Below are 19,608 nucleotides of genomic sequence, written 5' to 3' on the forward strand. Positions count from 1 at the left end.
GTGAGCCTAATCAACTCACTGTCGCGCAAGATGTGTGTGCACGATCATGGTTATCACGGGGTACACTTGTGTCTGAGCACTATGTGTGAAATCATAAATTGCTGCTTGCATTACTATTTAATTATCAATTCTGTTTCCTATGGATTATAAGCAAGGTTTTATATATATATATATATATATATATATGCTTGATGTGAATATTTTGTGATATTCTAAGCCGTGAATGATGTCATGTAGTCTTTAGATAATGACTGATGCGTACTTGCCCTTGGGGTTTATGCTGTTTCCTTGCATGTGTGGTTGTGTATATAGCTGGATAGTAGAAACTGTTATTCTTCACTAACTCTGTTATGTTACTTAATTGCGTAAGGAGTTAATATGTTTGAGAAGAGTAGCAGTGATTGAATTGTGAAAATTGATGTAGGGATAGATCACTTATCTAAGTAGATTAAGTTAATACCCTTAGAAAATAGAATTGGATTTAATTAAGGTTTAAACATGTCGGTCCGCTATCCTTACAAATTTTCTAATGGTGAATTAACACTAGACATCATTCTTGAGAAAGAAGCTGTGAAACAAAGTGGGGTCGAATAACTTGACTAATTTGTTTATGAATTATGAATTTCTTTACATTGACGTTGTAGTGAATCTTTTGTAACTCTAGTCTATGTCACCGAGTTATAGTTCTAGTATACTTTCAAAGTAACTTATGCAGCATACTAACTGACTAGGCCCTATTTCCCCAAACACCTAACTGATCTCATAAATCAACTTGTGGCTTTCTATCTGCAATTTGTTTGTCGTAGGAAAATTGGTCTTGTATGTGTCCCAACAATCTGATGATAAATGAAAACTTTGGATAGCCGCTGTATGTGCGTGTCAATATTCTTTGGGTTACAAATACTATGAGTTACATGCAATAGTGGTCTACAGGTATTGCATCCTTACTTGCTGTACATGATTTATTAATTTAATAAAATTGTGGATTCGAAAATTTGACGTCTGTATATACTTAGGACTTTAGGTTTGATTTACTTTATGAATACCATCATATTGATTTGGTCAATTTCGGTTTCCCTATTTCTGATTAGTACTTTATTTAAATCGTCGAATACTTGGTTACATGTAATGTTTTCTTTAGCTGCATAGTTCGGTTTTCCTGTTGAGTGAACTACAACTGAAATTGTTGAGCTAGTTAACTGACTATAGACGCAAACCAACACCTATTTCATCTAGCATACTATGTGAATTTTTTTTTTTACCATTCTAACCGAGCCTTACTAATTTGTCCTAGTCTCCAACATTTAAGTGTTACATACTCTTACATATAATATACACCTTATAAACGCTCCCGATGTATAAACATGCAATTTTCATGCCTAGTGGTTCAAGTGGTCGAAGCAATCATAAGTTGGCACGTTGGGTGCATGAGCATGCAATTTTACATATGCACCATTGTCCGTATGTGGGTCTGCACGCTGTTAAAGTAGTGTCTGAAATGTACTTGATCTTCCTTGGTTGGCTAATATGAATTGAAAGAAAGTTATGTTTTTAATTAAATACTCGGCACCTGACGTATAGGTTGTTCAAACTATCTTGATTGATACATTTTGTTTGTGCCATAACATGAATTTATGGAGTGTTATTCATTATATCCTCGCCATACTGCACAGTATCTGATTCCAAAAGAAAATTATATTTTTGCCATAAATATCGACCCTTAAATTGCATCAATGCACTATATGATTTGATTGAACTACTAACGGAGAAACAGTGAGTCTATAATTTTCCTACTCTATGTTAAATTATGGGATCAACCATTCTCTTGATTTAATTGCATGTGTACTCGAGTCCTAGATTTAGATTAATGTGAAACTCCCATACCTCTGTTCATGTTGTTGGGAACTGTTAATTAATTATAGAGAAGACCTTAGAGCTAGTTACTGGTTAGAACTCTCATGCTATACTTGCATAGTTCCTTGGACGTTTAACCTAAAAACTAAGTATGTGATATAAGAGTTAAGTCTAATGTAAGCACCCTGATGTTGTGTAATTGAAACTAAACCGATATAATATTCAATCTTTGACTTAACTACGCTGCTGCAAACACCATGCTTAAAAGTTGATATTGTTTTGCGTACATCGTGATATATGATTTTTATTTTTGAAATGTTCTTATCGAATAGATTTATTGCTGCTTGTATGGATGTGATTAGCCATTCGACTAATGAACTTTGAATTCGGTGTTTTTCATGCATGAAGTCTCGTACTGTAAAAAATTTAGTAGTCCCTCAAATGCAAATTTAACCACCGCTAGGAACTTTAAATGTGATTATTGTGAACTTGGATTGTGAAAGCTTGGCCTGTTTCAGTGGGTTATATTGATAGCTGTTTCAAAATGGTAGTATGTGTCAATGTGTGGAGAGTTCACATCATGGGTAATGGATCCTCCGATCAGTGGAGTCAATTACATCCGAGGTACCTAGGACAGCGGAAAGCTCGGGGAAGTTTCCTCATAGGGGTGTTTTGACGAACTATATGAGGGGTACCACTTAACATGATATGTCTGAAAAGTAGAATAGAGATTTTGTGATTTTATGAAGACTCCTTTCATTTGAAAATTGGAATGTGATGTGTCCTGTTCTATTCCCTGACTTTCTGAAAGCTTATAAGTATGGAACCCTGTCTATGATTTGATTTAGTAAGGTAATTAATGTAAAAGTCTGAAATTAATGCGAATGTGTGAGGTGTTTAGTGAGTGAACTGAGTCGTTGGTAAGATTTTAGTTAGGAAGTAATGGCACTTCTAAATTGTAACATGTACATTGCAAAGACGAAACATTTGTAAATTGAGATCCTTGTTAATTAGCCTTATCCTTGCGCAGAGAATAGGAGGTAATATTACTTATTATTAGATGGAACCCTACATTCTAAGGAACCTTTTCATTTAGGCCATTGTCTTGTTAAATGCATTTCATATGGAAACATGTAAATTTAAGACCAGTCAAGTAGTAGTATAGTGTGATGTTAAGGGTGAGTGATGATATAGGGATATTGAGAAGCCTCTTTATATTGTCATGTTCTACTGCATATGTTATAATTTTGTATCGAATGAATGAAAATTTTGGTCATTTATGCCACCCTAGTATCATTTGTTAAAGTGATATAGTGAAGAAGTGTTTGTGAATAGATTTGTTTAGTTTGCCAACCGAATGTGTGCTAGATCCATGAGCTCTTTATAAATATTGATAGCTGGGGTTCTTGGTTAGTAACCTCATACATCGGTTTTACTCCATTTTGTGATAGCAAGATTTGTGGTGTTGACAAAGAAAAGAAAAGAAAGATAACTAGATGTTTATTTTGTTATGAAAAAGTTTAGAAATTTTTGTTATCTCCTTCCATGAAAAAAAAACTTGGATATATGTATATATATATCTGACGTACAGGTAAGGTGCTAATTGTTGTAGTAATCGGGTCGATGTTCAATGACCTTATAGAGGCCTATCTAGAAGTAACATAATGTAGTGCATGAATGGATTTGTGTTAGACCTTTGAAATAAGTAGCTTTTGGAATGATAGGACGAAGTTTGGGGACAAACTTCGAAATTTGGTGGGGAGAGTGTAACATCCCGTAGAAATTAGGAATGTATATAAACTACCATTAGTAGTGTTAATACAGGTCTTGAACTCGAAATATATATGTATTTAGGAGGGAATAAATTCGAGTTAGGAAAATTAATTTTGTGCATGCATGTTATTAGGAATAAGTAGGAATATTTCCTGAATTTGAATATTAGTGTAAGTATGTGATTAATTTTAGTTCCATGAATAAACCCGTTAGTAAATAATTAGAGGGTAACATAAAATAATAATGCGTGAGATAATTCACAAGTTAGGAGAGCATTTGAACTTGAATTTTAGAATCCAATTCTCCTCTATGGCCGACGCCCTAGTACCCTTAAGTGGGGATTTTGTTCAGCCTTAATCTCTTAAAAGTTCTCACACCTTATCTCAAATAAATCTACATGCTTGCCATGCATTGGTTGAGCAATTACACATGGCAAAACCCCACCCACTCTTGTATTCCTTACATGCACCTAATGTAAAGAGAAAATTCTGATTACTTGCACTTTTGGACAAAGCAAATCTGTCCCAGTCTCCACATGCAACCAATAGGGGAAAAGGTAATCTACTTGCATGACATTCCATTGGTCAAGAGCCACACCTCATCACTCCATTCTCTTATCCTTGTGCGCAAAGTAGTGAACCAAGGAGCTGAGCGTTAATCAATAATAGAGAACCATTCAGCCACTCTAACTCTCTCCCTCATTTGTCTTCAAGTCGTGAATTCCTTAGAAAAATATTCGGATCAGGCATGTCTTTGAACCAAGAGTAGTCCTAAGTGATCATTTCCCATTTTCCCTACAAGCGGCAAACTCCAAATAGATGACCCAAACAGCAAAGCTTATCTTCTTCAATCTATCTCCTTATTCGATCGTACAGCAAGCAGTAAGCTTTCATGTGTTTGACTCCTTCATCCTATCCTCTAAACCGTCGATCTCTAAGAGGTGAATCACAATACAAGCCTTCATCTCATTTCCTCAAGGGTCCAGCCATTTGCAGCAACTAGGGAGATTGCTCATGAGCTCTTCCTCCACCTCTTTCCCTTGTTCGGCCAAAGGCCCTTCTTCAAGGAGGTGAGGTATTTGCTCCTTTTCTTTGTCCAACACACCTTGGGTCGATTCTGATTGAGTTCACTTTCCAATGCATGCACATGTTTCGGTCTTAATCTAGCTCCTTCCCCTTCTTCATGTTGACTTAAACGCGAGTTATGGAGCATAGGAAGGAGGATGGGCTGCTTCTTGGTCGATTTGTGGTCTTGGGTGCCGATGCAAGAAAAGGTAAGTGAACTCTCAAGATCTTTCTTTATCCCCTGCTATTCAGCCAGTATATGCATCCAAGAAAAATGTAATGGGTCCTTCTGTCTTCATTATTTTTAGTGCAGCCGTGTAGCCAAGGTTGTAGTGCATGCTAATTGTTTCAAGGAATTTTGTGAGATTGGAAGATAACTCTATATGGATTCGTGACTGTTTCTTTGGACCAATCTAGTTGTAAAACCTTGTATGTGTTAATACCTTTAAGGGCAGCATGTTAAAACATCAATAATTCATTCCTGAATCGTATGGGTGGGGTTGTGTCAAGCGAAAAAGAGTAAGCACCAAATTGAGGGCTAAAAACCGAACCTTTTTATGTAAGAGACTTTGGGATTTTTTTGCTGATCATGTTGGTAAATTAATGTGATGTCAGGAATTGGTTTAGTGTAAGACTATGGGTATTCGTTTAAAATTTAAAGGGATAACTTTAAAGGGACAGCATGCTGTATGCCTCATTAGCTCACTCTGAATATTGTAAACATGGTTATTTAAATGATAAATGGATAGCTTGTTGTCAATTTTATTCTCTTAATTCTGCCATGTTTAAACCGGTTGGGCTGTGTGCTTGCAAGCACAAGGAATTGTTTTTGGAGCTTGGAATAAAGCCTCCATTGTTGAGTTGTTGTTTTGTTAAATTAGAATACGACATCTGGGAATGGAATATATTACTGTATCAACTTTATATGAATTAAATTAAATTAACAGCATGTTTTGGGTCCTCTGTAACGCACCCAGGCTTAGTTGGTTTGGTTATTTAAGTAAAATTCTGAATATCCTTTTGAATGCTAAAAAGAATCGAAATTGCATATGAATGAGACCTTGGATTTTCGCTGTTAGCTAGTTAATAAAAAAGGGGCATGAAGTCAGAAAAACAAGTTAGTAAAGGACCCTTGGAAATCGTTCAAATACTAAGGATTGGAAGTATGGATAGCACTTATAAATTCTAGGAGTCAAATTCTGAAATTCTGTTTGGTTTCTCTTGCTTGATTAGGTGCACATAACCTTTGAGTGTGGACTGAATTTGCTGCTGTATGATTTATATTGAGGCACACCAAGGTATGTGTTTGGTGGTGAGACCTATTGTGACTATTAGCTAGCGTATGGAATTTTGAATTGATGCTCACATGTGCCTTATGATTAGTATTCGGTTATATGTTATATGTATTCTGCCTTTGCATTTGACATGATGGAAATTTCGTTTTGGGAATTAATTGTGATTCGGCAGCTTGGTATTAAAAGTACGAGAAATATATACTATTATGATCTAGTCATGCATATGCACCTCATGATTCATCTGTTTCTGTCTGTGTGTGCCAAACATGTCATAGCATACAGCATTATGCACTCATTTTGGAAGCCGAAGTATATAATAAAATAAGCATACGTTTGAGCACGCATCATATAGGCATCCCTCCGGTACCAGGGTATGGGACACTTGGCTTCAGTCCGCATAGGTCGCGGTTGGAACCCTCTTGAGGAGCCATTATGGGATCTCCACTGTGCTTGTTAGTACGTGCACTGCAGTGCTATGAACATATATCTTTGGCGTTATATACGCATCTTGATTAGTATTTTGGCGTTATATATGCAATATGATTAGTACTTTGGCGTTATATACGCACTATGATTATATGTTAGCACCTATCCGAAAAATTATATGTTGATGCGACTGTTTTGGAATTTTGTACCTAGTCTAATATTGTGGCAATACTGGTTTTACTATCACACTACTGGGATTCTTTCTCACCCCTTTTGGGGCTCAATTTTTATAAATTGTAGGGAGACGAAAAAGGATTTTTTTTTATGAAGTATTTGATTTGGACATGTTCTGCTTGTTTGCTGCTGCTTTGGAAATTATGCTGTTGTCCACCATTTTTGTTAGTTGTTGACTGATTAATGATGTTGATTTAATATTTTGTGATATCGGAAAAATGTCAGAACCTGTCTTAAATTGGTGTATTATGAGACTTTATGGTCAGCACCTAACTTGCACTATTCTGATTATATTTTACAAAAACAATTCATGAACGTTTTGAATGCTAAGTTATAAACTGTTTTGCGAGCACTTTACGAGTTCCACTTCTAGGGCTACAGATCTCCGATTTACTTATGCACGCGTAGCCCCATATGTCTATTTTCAGATTATATAAACTTTATAATGAAATTTTGAAAGCTCAATTTATTATAATTTTTGCAAGTCAGGTCGTTTTGAAACATTGCAATGATTTGCCTTGTATTTTTGCGAGTTCAGTCTCGGGAGCTAGACACCTCCGAACGAAATAATTTTTATATGCTCATAACGCCCCGGATGTCTAGTTTTCTTGTGTCAAAGAAGTTTGTTTTAAGCTATTGAATCCAATTTGATATGATTTTTTCAATGCAGCAAGGTTTTTGGAAAACTACTATTTTCAGCAAGCAATGTATTTTATGAAGCCTCACGCTATTTTTTTCACGTGCAACCAGATTTCATTGAAGATCTTATTTAATTGACTTAAAATCATAGTGCAGTATTTAAATTAATTCTGCTCCGACTCTAATCCGCTTAGCAGATGACTCCCTTGGACGCGTACAGGGAGGGTGTCACAATAACAAAAGGAATGGATAAGATCTTGATAGTATCTTGTCAAGATCAAATCCTAAGTATCAAGAGGAGATATTTGGACATCATCAAAGATGATTGGGGCGCTGATTTGGTGGCTTAATGCTGGTCATTTAATCAACAAATCAAGCTCCATTCAGATTTGGTTGGTTGTAGAAATATTTGATTTAGTTGATTCAATTTGAATTGCAACTAATCAATATTTTTGGAATGATTTTGGGCTGATTGGGGTGCACAATATGGCTGATCATATAATGGTTATTAGGTCAAAATATTGACTAGGTGCAGACTTAGTTTTAAGAGGATAGGATAGGAGTTTGTTGACTATATTTGATTTGCAACAACTCCATTCTTTCCTCCACAAAAGGGGCGCTCCATGATCAGATTTTTGGTGAAAAAAATCTGATTCAAATTTATTCCTCTTTCATCTCCTTAAGTTTTTTCCTTTTGTGATATTCTCCTTAGGGTTTTTGGAAAATAAAAAGGCCATTCTCTTCTACAATTTGTGCACTACTTTGTGTGATTTTTATGGCTGAAAATTCTCTCATCTAAACATAATAGAACCGAGCTTCCTACCTCTTCACAAGGGACGCCTAGCTTGCTCCTTTGTGGTGTTTGAATTGGTGGCTTTTCAAGAAGAGTTCTTACGTCTTGACAAAGGGTGGTGTGGATCAACATTAGAGGGTTTGAACCTTCAAGCCTAACACTGATCACCTTCGAGTTTTGAGTTATGAATAAGTTATCTCTGTGTCCTAGAGTACGTATCTTGATTGGTATGTGTGTTTCCGCTTTGAAAATTTTTTGTTTTCATCCTCACATGCCTACGGCCTTCAAGGCTCTATCTTTCAAGTGGTATCAGAGCCCGGTTGCTTTACCATAGACGGGTGATGGTACTTTGTTTGTAAAAATTTATTCTTCACGGTCAAAAATTCTTTAAAGATGTTAAAGATTGATTCTTTGCATGTGGATATAAAATGTTAAAGATTGTTTTTTCATGAACTTGATTAATATGATTATGATGTTCATATATCTACGTGTACTCAGGGTTTTGTTTCTTTATATTCTTTGTGAAAGTTTTCAAAAGAAACATTTTTTTGGAAAAGAATATGATTCGGCCATGATGTGAATATTCAAATGCCTTGTTTTCTCCATGATCTTATGGCATATCTCGACTACATGTATAAAAGAAGGGTTCTTGATTTTGTTTGAATTGTTAAAAAATTTTGTGATAAAATTTCCAATAAATGAGCATGTATGGTTCGGCCATATTGAGATTATAGTTATATGTATGATTTAATTTATGTTCTTTGAGAAAGAATTGACAAAGATTTGAATTATGTATAAAGATGCACGATTCGGCCATTTGGAGAAAATTAGGAAATTTTGAATTTTGATTCTTGTTTTGATATTTTAATTGTTAAATTATCAAAATATATGTGAGAATATATTTAATTGTGTGCTTGCAAGCTGTTTAACTTTTCAGGTGCAAATTGGAAGGGGATGGTCATGGTGCCCGAATTTAAATTTTAAATTTTAAATTTTAAATTAAAGGTGTAATTTTGCTCTATTTAAATTAGAGATGTAAATTTGAATTTTAAATTTTTGTATCTTCATTTGTCCCTCCAAAGATGTTTTGGAGTTTCTTTAATTATTTTGTAATTAGAGAATTAGGCTAGTGGCGTTTAGACGAGTAGAAGCCGTGGCCTAAGGAGCAAGATTGAAGAATGCGCGAGCATCATAACTGTCTCAAATAAAACTGTTTTATATGCTTGTATATTTTAAAACGACTAGTATGCATGAGATAGTGTATCGCGGATGTATGCTTTTATGTTTTAAAACGACTAGTATGCATGAATTGGACAAATCGCGTTTGTATGTATTATTGTGCACGTCCATTTACGACTAGTGTAATCCGATAGATGTTTGACATAGGTGACAACTAGCATAATAATAATACATACGCGTTTGATGAGGCTTAGTAAACCCTAAATAAAAGGAACCCTTAAAGGAATCAATTATTAAGTGTATGATTACCTCCCACCACCAATATTACTCAAACCTCCTCTAAATAGTGGTGCTCTACAACTCAGTTGGGACCCACTGTTTCGTTGAGTGAGAGAAGTATTAGAAGTGTTAGACACTTAGGGTGCTGGTTAGTGCTTAACTGAACGCATGAGTTGCAGGCCCAGTTGGGCTCATGTGCTTAAGGTAATAGTGCTAGGTTGGTTGCATGAGATGCAGTACTAAGTGACAAGGAGTTGTCAACCTAATGTTAAGAGAGGGTATGAGATACTGTTGATAAGGATCAACCCATTATTTAATTTAATCTTGCGGTCTTAGACGAGGGTTAAAATAAATGATCGCACTCTTAAAATCCCACTAAGGTAAAATCTAAAAGTAGAATAACCCTAAGTCAAAGTTAAGGGTCATTGACTTGGATAAAATAGTGGGAGGGGCATATTATTTAAAAGTCTTTAATAATCTTTTCTTATTACATGACAATATTAATTAATTAATTTATCTTTACATCTTTTTCAATTTTTAGAATGACTAACCCACTGTCACTGCGCTCTATACTCGATACAAACAAACTGACCGGTTCAAACTTTAAGGACTGGTATCGCTACTATGGCACGTTTCTTGCAGGGGTTGAATAGTGATATAAGGGATGTTGTGGAGTTGCAAAATTATGTGGAGTTGGAGGACTTAGTGCATCAAGCTACTAAGGTAGAACAACAACACAAGAGAAAGAGTGTCATGAGAAGGAGCTCTTCTAATTTTAATTCTCCAAGTTGGAAGGAAAGAAGACATAAGAAGGATGGAGGTACTTCCTCAACCAATTCCAGTGCTAAACCTCAAAAGACTCAAACTAAGTCCAATGAGGTCCCTAAAAGGACAAGGAGTAGTGAAATAAAATGCTTCAAGTGTCTTGGAAGAGGTCACATAGCTTCAGAGTGTCCAACTAAGAAGACTATGCTACTTAAGGAGGATGGAAAGATTATTAGCGATTCTTCTTCAGATTCTGCCCCACCTAGTGATGAAGAGGAGTATGAAGAGGAAACTATACCGGAAGGAGATTTGTTTATGGTGAGAAGGATGTTGGGCAGTCAAGCAAGAGACGTGGATGAGAGCCAAAGGGAGAACATTTTCCATACTAGATGCCTCATCCAAGGAAAGGTATGTTCTTTAATTATTGATGGGGGGAGTTGTACCAATGTTGCAAGTGCTAGAATGGTGTCTAAATTAGGATTGGAGACTAAACCTCACCCACAGCCATACAAGCTTCAATGGCTTAGTGAGGATGGTGAAGTGACTGTAAGTAAGCAAGTGGAGTTGGATTTCTCCATAGGGAAGTATGATGATACAGTTTTGTGTGATGTGGTGCCCATGGAGGCTTGTCATTTGCTTCTTGGGAGACCTTGGCATAAGAAAGTTATACATGATGGATACACCAATAAATTCTCTTTTGTACATAAAGAACGCAAGACAACTCTTGCGCCTTTGACTCCATGAGAAGTTAGTGAGGATCAATAAAAAATGAGAGATAAAAGAAAACAAGAGAGAAAAGAAAAAGTGAGTGAAAAGAAAAGAGAAAAAGAGAGTGGAAGAGAACAAGAGAAGGAGAGGAATGCACCGAACCAGTTTATAAAAGAAAAAGTGGTTGCATTTGCAAAAGCCAATGCTTTTACTTTTGAGTAAAGAGAGTAATTTAAAAGATGCAGGTACTACTAACTCTCTTCCAAATGAGGTTTCTTCTTTGTTGCAGGAATTTGAAGATGTCTTTCCCAAAGAGGTGCCTCAAGGACTACCCCCTCTAAGAGGCATAGAACATCAAATTGATCTCATTCCAGGAACTTCATTACCTAATAGGACAGCTTATAGGAGTAACCCCCAAGGAACCAAGGAGATTCAAAGGCAAGTTGAAGACTTGATGCAAAAGGGGCGGGTGCAAGAAAGTTTAAGTCCATGTGCAGTTCCAGTCATTCTAGTGCCTAAGAAAGATGGGACTTGGAGGATGTGCACTGACTATAGAGCCATCAATAATATCACAGTAATGTATAGACATCCCATTCCTAGATTGGATCATTTATTGGATGAATTGCATGGTGCTTGTTTCTTCTCTAAAATTGATCTGAAAAGTGGATATCATCAAATTCGGATTAGAGAAGGGGATGAATGGAAAACAGCTTTTAAAACTAAATATGGGTTGTATGAATGGTTGGTTACATGTCGTGTGTCGGATAATTTTCCTCACGAGGCTTCAACTGCCTAGAAGAATAAGCAACCACTCTCCTCTCTTGCATCAACACATTCCCCAAACCTTTCTTCGAAGCATCATAGTATAATTCAAACTCACCTTCCGGATCGGGAAGAGTCAACACATGAGCAGTAGTCAATTTCTCTTTAAGAGCCAGAAAACATTTCTCACATTCTTGGGTCCACACAAAAGGAGTATCCTTTCGTGTCAATCGAGTCAACGACATAGTACCATTGTGGAAAACCCCTCTATAAATATACGATAATAACCAGCAAGACCCAGAAAGCTCCGGATCTCAGTCACAGTCTTCGGTCGTTCCCAATCAATTACAACATCGATTTTGTTTGGATCCACTGCAACACCCCTAGCAGAAATAACATGACCCAGAAATTGCACCTTAGATAACCAAAATTCACACTAGATGGCTTCGCATGCAACTTTTTATCCTTTAATATTTGCAACACAGTCCTTTGATGCTCCGTATGCTCTTCTTCACTTTTAGAATAAATTAAAATGTCATCAATGAACACAATTACAAACTGGTCCAAATACGGTTTAAAAATGTGATTCATATAGTCCATGAACACCGCAGGGGCATTAGTAAGCCCAAAAGGAATCACCTGATACTCGTAGTGTCCGTATCTAGAATGGAATGCCGTTTTAGGCACATCCTCTGGCTTAATCCGGATCTGGTGGTATCCGGACCGGAGATCAATCTTGGAAAATACACAAGCACCCCTCAACTGATCCAGCAAATCATCAATACAGGGCAATGGCTATCTGTTCTTAACCGTAACCTTATTCAACTGCCGGTAGTCAGTACACAATCTCATGCTTCCATCCTTCTTTTTCACAAATATAACCAGTGCTCCCCACGGAGACACACTCGGCCTAATAAAATCCTTTGCAGTTAGCTCCTCAATATGTTTCCTCAACTCAGCCAACTCCAGTGGCGACATCCAGTATGGAGCCAAAGAGATAGGCCCCACACTAGGAAACAATTCAATAGAAAACTCAAACTCTCTCTCAGGTGGGAATTTCGGTATCTCATCAAGAAATACATCCATAAATTCATTAACCACCAGAATACTAGAGATCTCTATCTCCTTATCACCCACCAATCCACCTAAGAAAACATAACCCAGATCACCAACCTTCAAGGCTTTAATTGTTTGATAGACAGACAAAAAAGGAGACGGACAAACCGAGGGCTTCTCGTGAGATAATATCAACCTCTTGCCACATCAATCAATCATTGCGCAGTTTTGAGACAACCAATCCATACCCAAAATCAAATTAACAGAGGTCAGGGGCAAGATAATCAAATCAATAGTGTAATGCCTTCGTAGATAAACCCAACCTCTTTACAAATAAAGGAGGAATCACTAACCTCTCTTGTAGCAGTAGTAATACGCATTGGGGAATCATTCGTGTTACTCTTAACCCCAACCCCTTAGCAACATATTCCGCAACGAACGAATGTGTCGCTCCCGAATCAAATAAAACAGACAAATCAATATTAGAGATAAAAGTTATACCTTTAACCAGATTCGGTGCCTTCTCTGTCTGCTGCGCATTAATAGTGTAAACACGTCCAACTGTAGGAGCAGATGGCAAGGCCTACGGATTCGCAGCCTACCCAGTATTACTATAACATTCTCTAGCAAAATGCCCAACCTTACCACATTTAAAACAAGAATTCGGAGCCGTAGTACAAGGACCCCGATGGTACCTCTTACATTTATCACAGTGCGGAGTAGAATTTCTATCATTAAAACTGCTCCTCTGACCACCACCCCTCTTGAATTGACTAGGAGGCTGCCTTACCTGCAACCTCTACCTCTGTTATTATTGTGATGGTAGCCACCTCTATTATTATTACCAGAAGGACCAGGTGCCATCCTATTATCCTGCTCTCTCGAAGAACTAGACTTCGGATACCTGCCATAAACAGTTTCAACCCTTTTGCAATGGGTCACCAAATCAGCAAAATTCCTAAGAGCAGTATTAGACATTCTCTTTGCTATCTTCTCATTTAAGCCCCTCTGAAATTTAGCAGATAGAAACTCAGGAGTTGGCAACATACCCCCGTAGTTCGCAAACTTAACCAACTCATTAAATTTCGCCACATAGGCATCAACAGTCATGGTACCCTGTACCAATTTATCAAATTCACCCTGCTTGGCTTCCCGAACATCCTTGGGAAAATACTCTTCATGAAATAGTCTTTCAAATAAAGCCCAAGTTATTTCCTCCCCCTGAATAGTAAACGGGCGAGATGCGTTGTACCACCACTCGTGGGCATCCCCCTCAAGCATGCATATAAACAGAATAAAGCAGTCTCTAGGGATCCTGGCACCTCATAACCTGAAATATTTTCTCCATCCCCATCAGCCAGGTAGTAACTACTTTCGGGTCCCTTGATGTAACACCCCGTGTATACCTGGTTTGTTAACATATCATCGTATTAAGCCACGCTTTATTAAAAATGCGGAATATCTTTTTCTTTTCAATTATGACGTCCTTAAACTTAGCCAAGTTAATTACTTAATCATTTTCATATAAACATCGCCGGTATGTAAATTGCAAAAGACAGCTAACTGAAATACCTCAATAGATAAATAAGTTAGTATCTAAGTCACGGATCTACAACACGTAGTCCGGACAATATCCTGATACATTATTACAACTCAAAGCTAAAGCATAAAGTCAAGTCAATGTGGCATGGACAATCCCCATGCTACCAAATGAATAACAATAACAACAGAGTCTCAGCTCAAATAACCATAATATGAAACTAATAGCATAAAAGCAACAGGCATAATCCATCATCCAAGCATAAAACATAAACATGTAACATCAATCAACTAAGCTCCGGCCTCCTGCCGCTAGAGGTCTCAACCCCTGAATTACCTGAACCTGAAATAAGCGCCTTAAACGTGGGGTGAGATCTCTAAATAAAAATCTCAGTAAGACAAGGGGTCCTCAAGGATCTTCCACCCCAAGCTCACTTACATGTGCAATATAAGTCCCAAAGCAGTTAAACAGTATAAGTTCCAAAATAGTGCAATGCGTCAGATAATCATGTCATGTGTGTTATAACTAATTTACTGGCCAGAGAAATGCAGGAATACGTCTATTACCCACACTAGTGCAAGACGCCACTTGCACCCACCCACAATGTGACCATCTTGTATGACGCCACATACTCAGGCTTACCGTCTAGGTGGAACAACACATACATATTAAAAGCAATTGCACATAAAGCTCAACAACATTTTCAATTATCAAAGCATGTAAACACATCATGCATATAAACCATTCCCCCATGGGGTATGTTGGAACCACACAATGGCTAAACCGAGGGCACAAAAGCTTAACTTGCAAGCTAACAATCCAATGCCAAGAGTCCAACCAAGCTCAAAGCCCAAACACAGTAGAATCACAATATGTTTTGGACCAGCAATCATATCAATATTCAAACATAACAAGCACATGGTATAAAGACAACGCATTTCCTTTACGTTTCATGTCTTTAGGCTTCTCACAAAGCCATAAGCCCTTAATCACTTTGATTCTGACTTAGATTAATTATTACAGAAGTCCACATAAGCCAATCATGGGTCCACAAACCCAAAATGGCATTCTGCATGAATAGTACCGTTACTGTTCTCGAAAATCCAGAATATCCGGATATTTGTCGGGGACATATCCGGATATCCCATATCCAGATATCATATCCGGATATCCCATATCCAGATATCATATCCGGATATCCATATTCGGATATCATAAGACCCCATATCTGGATACCAATATCCGGATATCAATATCCGGATATCATATCCGGATATTTCGCGATAGAATGCAGTTTTTGCATTTCGCGAGATATCACTCCAAAGATTCAACTTTTAACCCACTAGAACGTCTAAGAATGCATTTTTATTCTCTTTTAGGTTTATATACTAGTTGGTTACTTGTTTAACTCATTAAAATGCCAAGGCTCAACCTTTAAGCAAAGAAAACTCATGATCAAGGTTGGTGACACTTACCTAAGCTCAAAACAGAACAAGGAGGTGCTCTTGGAGCTCTCCCTTCAACCCCAAAGGTTCTGACTTGTAAGTGTATGAAAGTGGCACACCACAATGGTTCCTTCTCACCAAATATGGCTTCTTGGACCAACACCAACAAGACACAAGCTCTCAAACCACCCCAAACAATGAAGTTAGCCCACAACTCACTTCACACAGCCACCACAACCCAGAAATGGAGCTCGCCTCATACTCACCATGATAGTTCACACTCACCCAAGGTGTTTTAGTGAAGAAACAAGAGGAAAAGGTGACAACTTGGTTGAGTTTCAAGGTGAATAGAGGGTGGCAGCATGAAGAGCCCAAGTATCAGAAATGGAGGCATGTAGAGTTGTATTTTCTGACCTAGATGTGTGTACCAAGGCTTTATATAGGCCATTTAAGTCTTAATCGCACTGTATTAGCATTAATAGCTACGCTTAGCATTTTAATCCCAAACTTAGGATTCTGAACCTACTCATTTTTCTAAGATTTATCATATTTTTATTTTATTTTTCGCAGCACCTTTCTGGTACGCGCTTTTACATAGCCAGTATCAGTTCTGGCACCAGTTCTCATTATTTAGACCTGAAACTTGTTTTACCAGTCATATATATTATTCAAGGAATATTCATGCACTTATTATAATTTTCCGGGATACTTCATCGGTACGCATTTATACCGAGTAGCAGAACCGGTATCTGCACTTTTCGTCAGAAAAGCGACTTTCAGCATTATTAATCACTTACCATATTTATTTAAGCCTTATAATAATTATTAGGGTTAATTATGGAATTATTTCCTAATTTCTCATAATTAATTAATTCATTTCCTTAATTAACGGTGCGGGTTCTTACACTTGACCCCTGAAATGCTGGCAGTTTATGTTTTCTAAAAGATATGAGCCTCTGCTCATCAGTACCAGCAAATACCTGCCCAGCAACCCCAGAAGAATGAGCAACAACAGTAGGATCCACAGCCTCTGGGATATAAGTAGGATCAGTAGTATGGCGACTAGCCTCCTCAGAATGACGACTAGCCCCACTCCCCTCCTGATGAGGTGTAACATATGGCGTACAGGTAGGAGTCACCATAGCCGTATGTGGAGGAGAATCATTCTTCCTGTGCTGAGTCCTATCTGCCCTCATCTCATTCATGAAGGCATGCATCATATCCTGATTATTTTTAATCAGGTTTTCGGTCATTGTTCTATTTGCACCAGTCTCTTCCTGCAGAGCATTCAGAACTGCAGTAATAGGATCTGGTGCTAAAGGACCTGCACCTCGAGTTCCACGGCGACCTCGTGCCCTACTCATAAACAGTTCACAGATAACTATGCAACACAAAATACAGTTATGCATTATTAGAGTTCGCTAACAAAGCTGCTCTGATACAATCAATTGCTCTCAAATTTTTATACAAGAAACTAAACACCTTAAGCTTCAATTTGACATATCATACACCTAATTTGACCAAGAGACGAAGCGAGAATAAATTTTCCAAACTCGCTCCAGATCAGCCCCATGTGCAGTAGCCATAGGAGTAGTCCATGCTCTCTGCCTTTTACAGGACGACTCCCAACCCATAAAAATCCCAAATTTTACTACAAGGTAGAGGACATCCCAAGCTTCAAAACGACGTATGGCACGTCCCTATCGGACCTATGTGGAGGGAGATATGCTCTCCCGAAGTTCGCCTAAAATCTGTCAATTTCTAAAAAATTCGCGAGAGTTTCCTATGTTTTTCCAATAAATCCCAATTTTGCAAATGTGATCTCTAACATCAATTGTACCTAATAAATCATTGGGTGGCACACAAGGACCAGCAATGCCTTGGTGCTCTTACAACCCTTCACAGTTTATATCCAATTACTCAATTCATATCACATTACTTATATTATTAAAACTTAACATATTTCAGTCACCTAGATCCATTTGCATGAATTATTTAAACATACACATAATCATAATCCTAAAATAGGTCTATTACCCTTTCACCATATTACATATGCTTCAATATTACACAAGATCCAAATGTAATAATTACAATTCTCCAATTTACATCATAAACCATAAAGTCTCCAAATACAACATAAATAACAAACCTCAAAATGAAACATAATACATATGCAATTAGACTTAGGCAAAAGATGGCATGACAATATAACTCATCCTAAATCCATATACAATGTTCATGCCCTAAGTCTAGCCTAGGCCCAATGGCCATCAAAATGCCAAATAAATAAAATCCTCCAGCTCAATGATAACACATATTTTGTTACACTTATTTATTACTCTTGGTTGATATTTTTAGGTTTTATTTGAATTAAATAAAGGTCTTTTGGGTCAAATCAGAAGATTTTAATTGGGTTTAATTGTTTTTCGTAATAATTTTCTAGATTTACACTACTTTCGTATTTTGGCCATATATCACTCTACAAATGTCCGATTAACTCCATTCTTGTTGCGTTTTGCAGCTAACAGGAAGGGCTACAATTTCTATTTAAGCTAATGAAGCCCAATTCGGACAGAAAGATGGTCGAAACCTAAGCCCAAGATTGACGTGTTTTGTTGGAAATTTATTTTGACGTTTGGACTTAAGTTATAATTTTGAACCCAATGTACATGAGGCCCAAAGCCATTATTTCTGTTTTGTTTCCTTTTATTTTGGGTTGGATTTGTAGAGCCCGAAGCCCAGCTTGATTAGGGGTTAAAATGGCAAGAGTAGGGACCTTGTGGATCACCTTTCGTTTGAGTTTGAATTTTACAGTTTTGAAATTAATATAATTTTCATCTTTTTTCTCTCCTATTTTCTGTAATCAACCCAAGGGTTGAGGATTCCATGGTTGAATCCTGAGGACCTGCGCCTCATTTTGAACCAAATTCGTTTCTTTTTCCAACTCAGTTTGGCATCGCGCAATTGTGGGTGTTCAATCTGAGATACGCGATTGCGTTCTTGGGAAAGAGATTAACCATTAGATTTAATGGTTAGGTTAATTAACCCAATGAACTCAAGTCGAACGGGCTGATACTCTGCGATTACGCGAGTAGACGCGCCATATTTGACCAAATGCTAGGCGATCGCTTAGAGAGGGTTCTCAATTGGGAACAAGGATTCTGATTCAATTGAGATCAATCACGATTTGGTAATTATTTGTCCAATGATGGATATCCTTGGAATCCTAATTCTTGGGCTGGTTGCTTTTAATTTGATTATTCTTTCTTTTTATTTTATTTTTTTATTTCCGTTTAAATTTACAATCACATTAAAAACCCTCATTTTAGTTTTCATTTTTCTTTAATTTCCGTTTCTCCTTATTTTCTCTTTTTATTTAGTTCCCATTTTTATTTGGTTTTCGTTTTTATTTGATTCCCGTTTTCATTTGTTTCCATTTTCATTTGGTTTCCATTTTTTTTATAACTGAGCGATTAAGTTCATTGCAAACTCTTTGAGAGACGACTCAAGTTGACGCTTTACTACAAAGTTCTAATAAACCTGATTTAATTAATTTGCACGAGTTCGACAGCTCGTGTCAAATTTGGCGCGGTTGCCGGGGAGTTTGTATCGTTCTCTATCGTTCTTTACCATCTTCCTCCTTTTGTTTCAATTATGCAAAAAATTAATCATAGGGAGTGGTGTGATAAGCAAACTGAGAGGATCTTCACATGTGGATGGACATTGCTTTAAGCCTTTTTATGAGGGACTCCAGCAACAGCTTGTGGAGGCATAAATCAGGCTCACTGATGCC

At 37.3% G+C, this 19,608-nt stretch overlaps 1 long non-coding RNA gene across 2 annotated transcripts; it reads left to right on the plus strand.

Annotated features, from left to right (window-relative positions):
- Positions 1–4,290: 4,290 nt before the first annotated feature.
- Positions 4,291–9,341, plus strand: LOC133291459 (uncharacterized). 2 transcript variants are annotated; one of them, XR_009748801.1, is made up of 4 exons: positions 4,291–4,696; positions 4,794–4,900; positions 5,925–5,989; positions 9,016–9,341. It is a non-coding gene; the product is annotated as an uncharacterized LOC133291459 (long non-coding RNA). The 2 variants fall into 2 exon arrangements; XR_009748800.1 differs by having other exon boundaries at positions 5,925–9,341.
- Positions 9,342–19,608: the final 10,267 nt, after the last annotated feature.

The sequence above is a fragment of the Gastrolobium bilobum genome, unplaced genomic scaffold (assembly GCF_033153095.1).
Source record: "Gastrolobium bilobum isolate Gb01-03AN ecotype WA unplaced genomic scaffold, APGP_CSIRO_Gbil_v1 utg190792, whole genome shotgun sequence".
Taxonomy (NCBI): Eukaryota; Viridiplantae; Streptophyta; class Magnoliopsida; order Fabales; family Fabaceae; genus Gastrolobium; species Gastrolobium bilobum.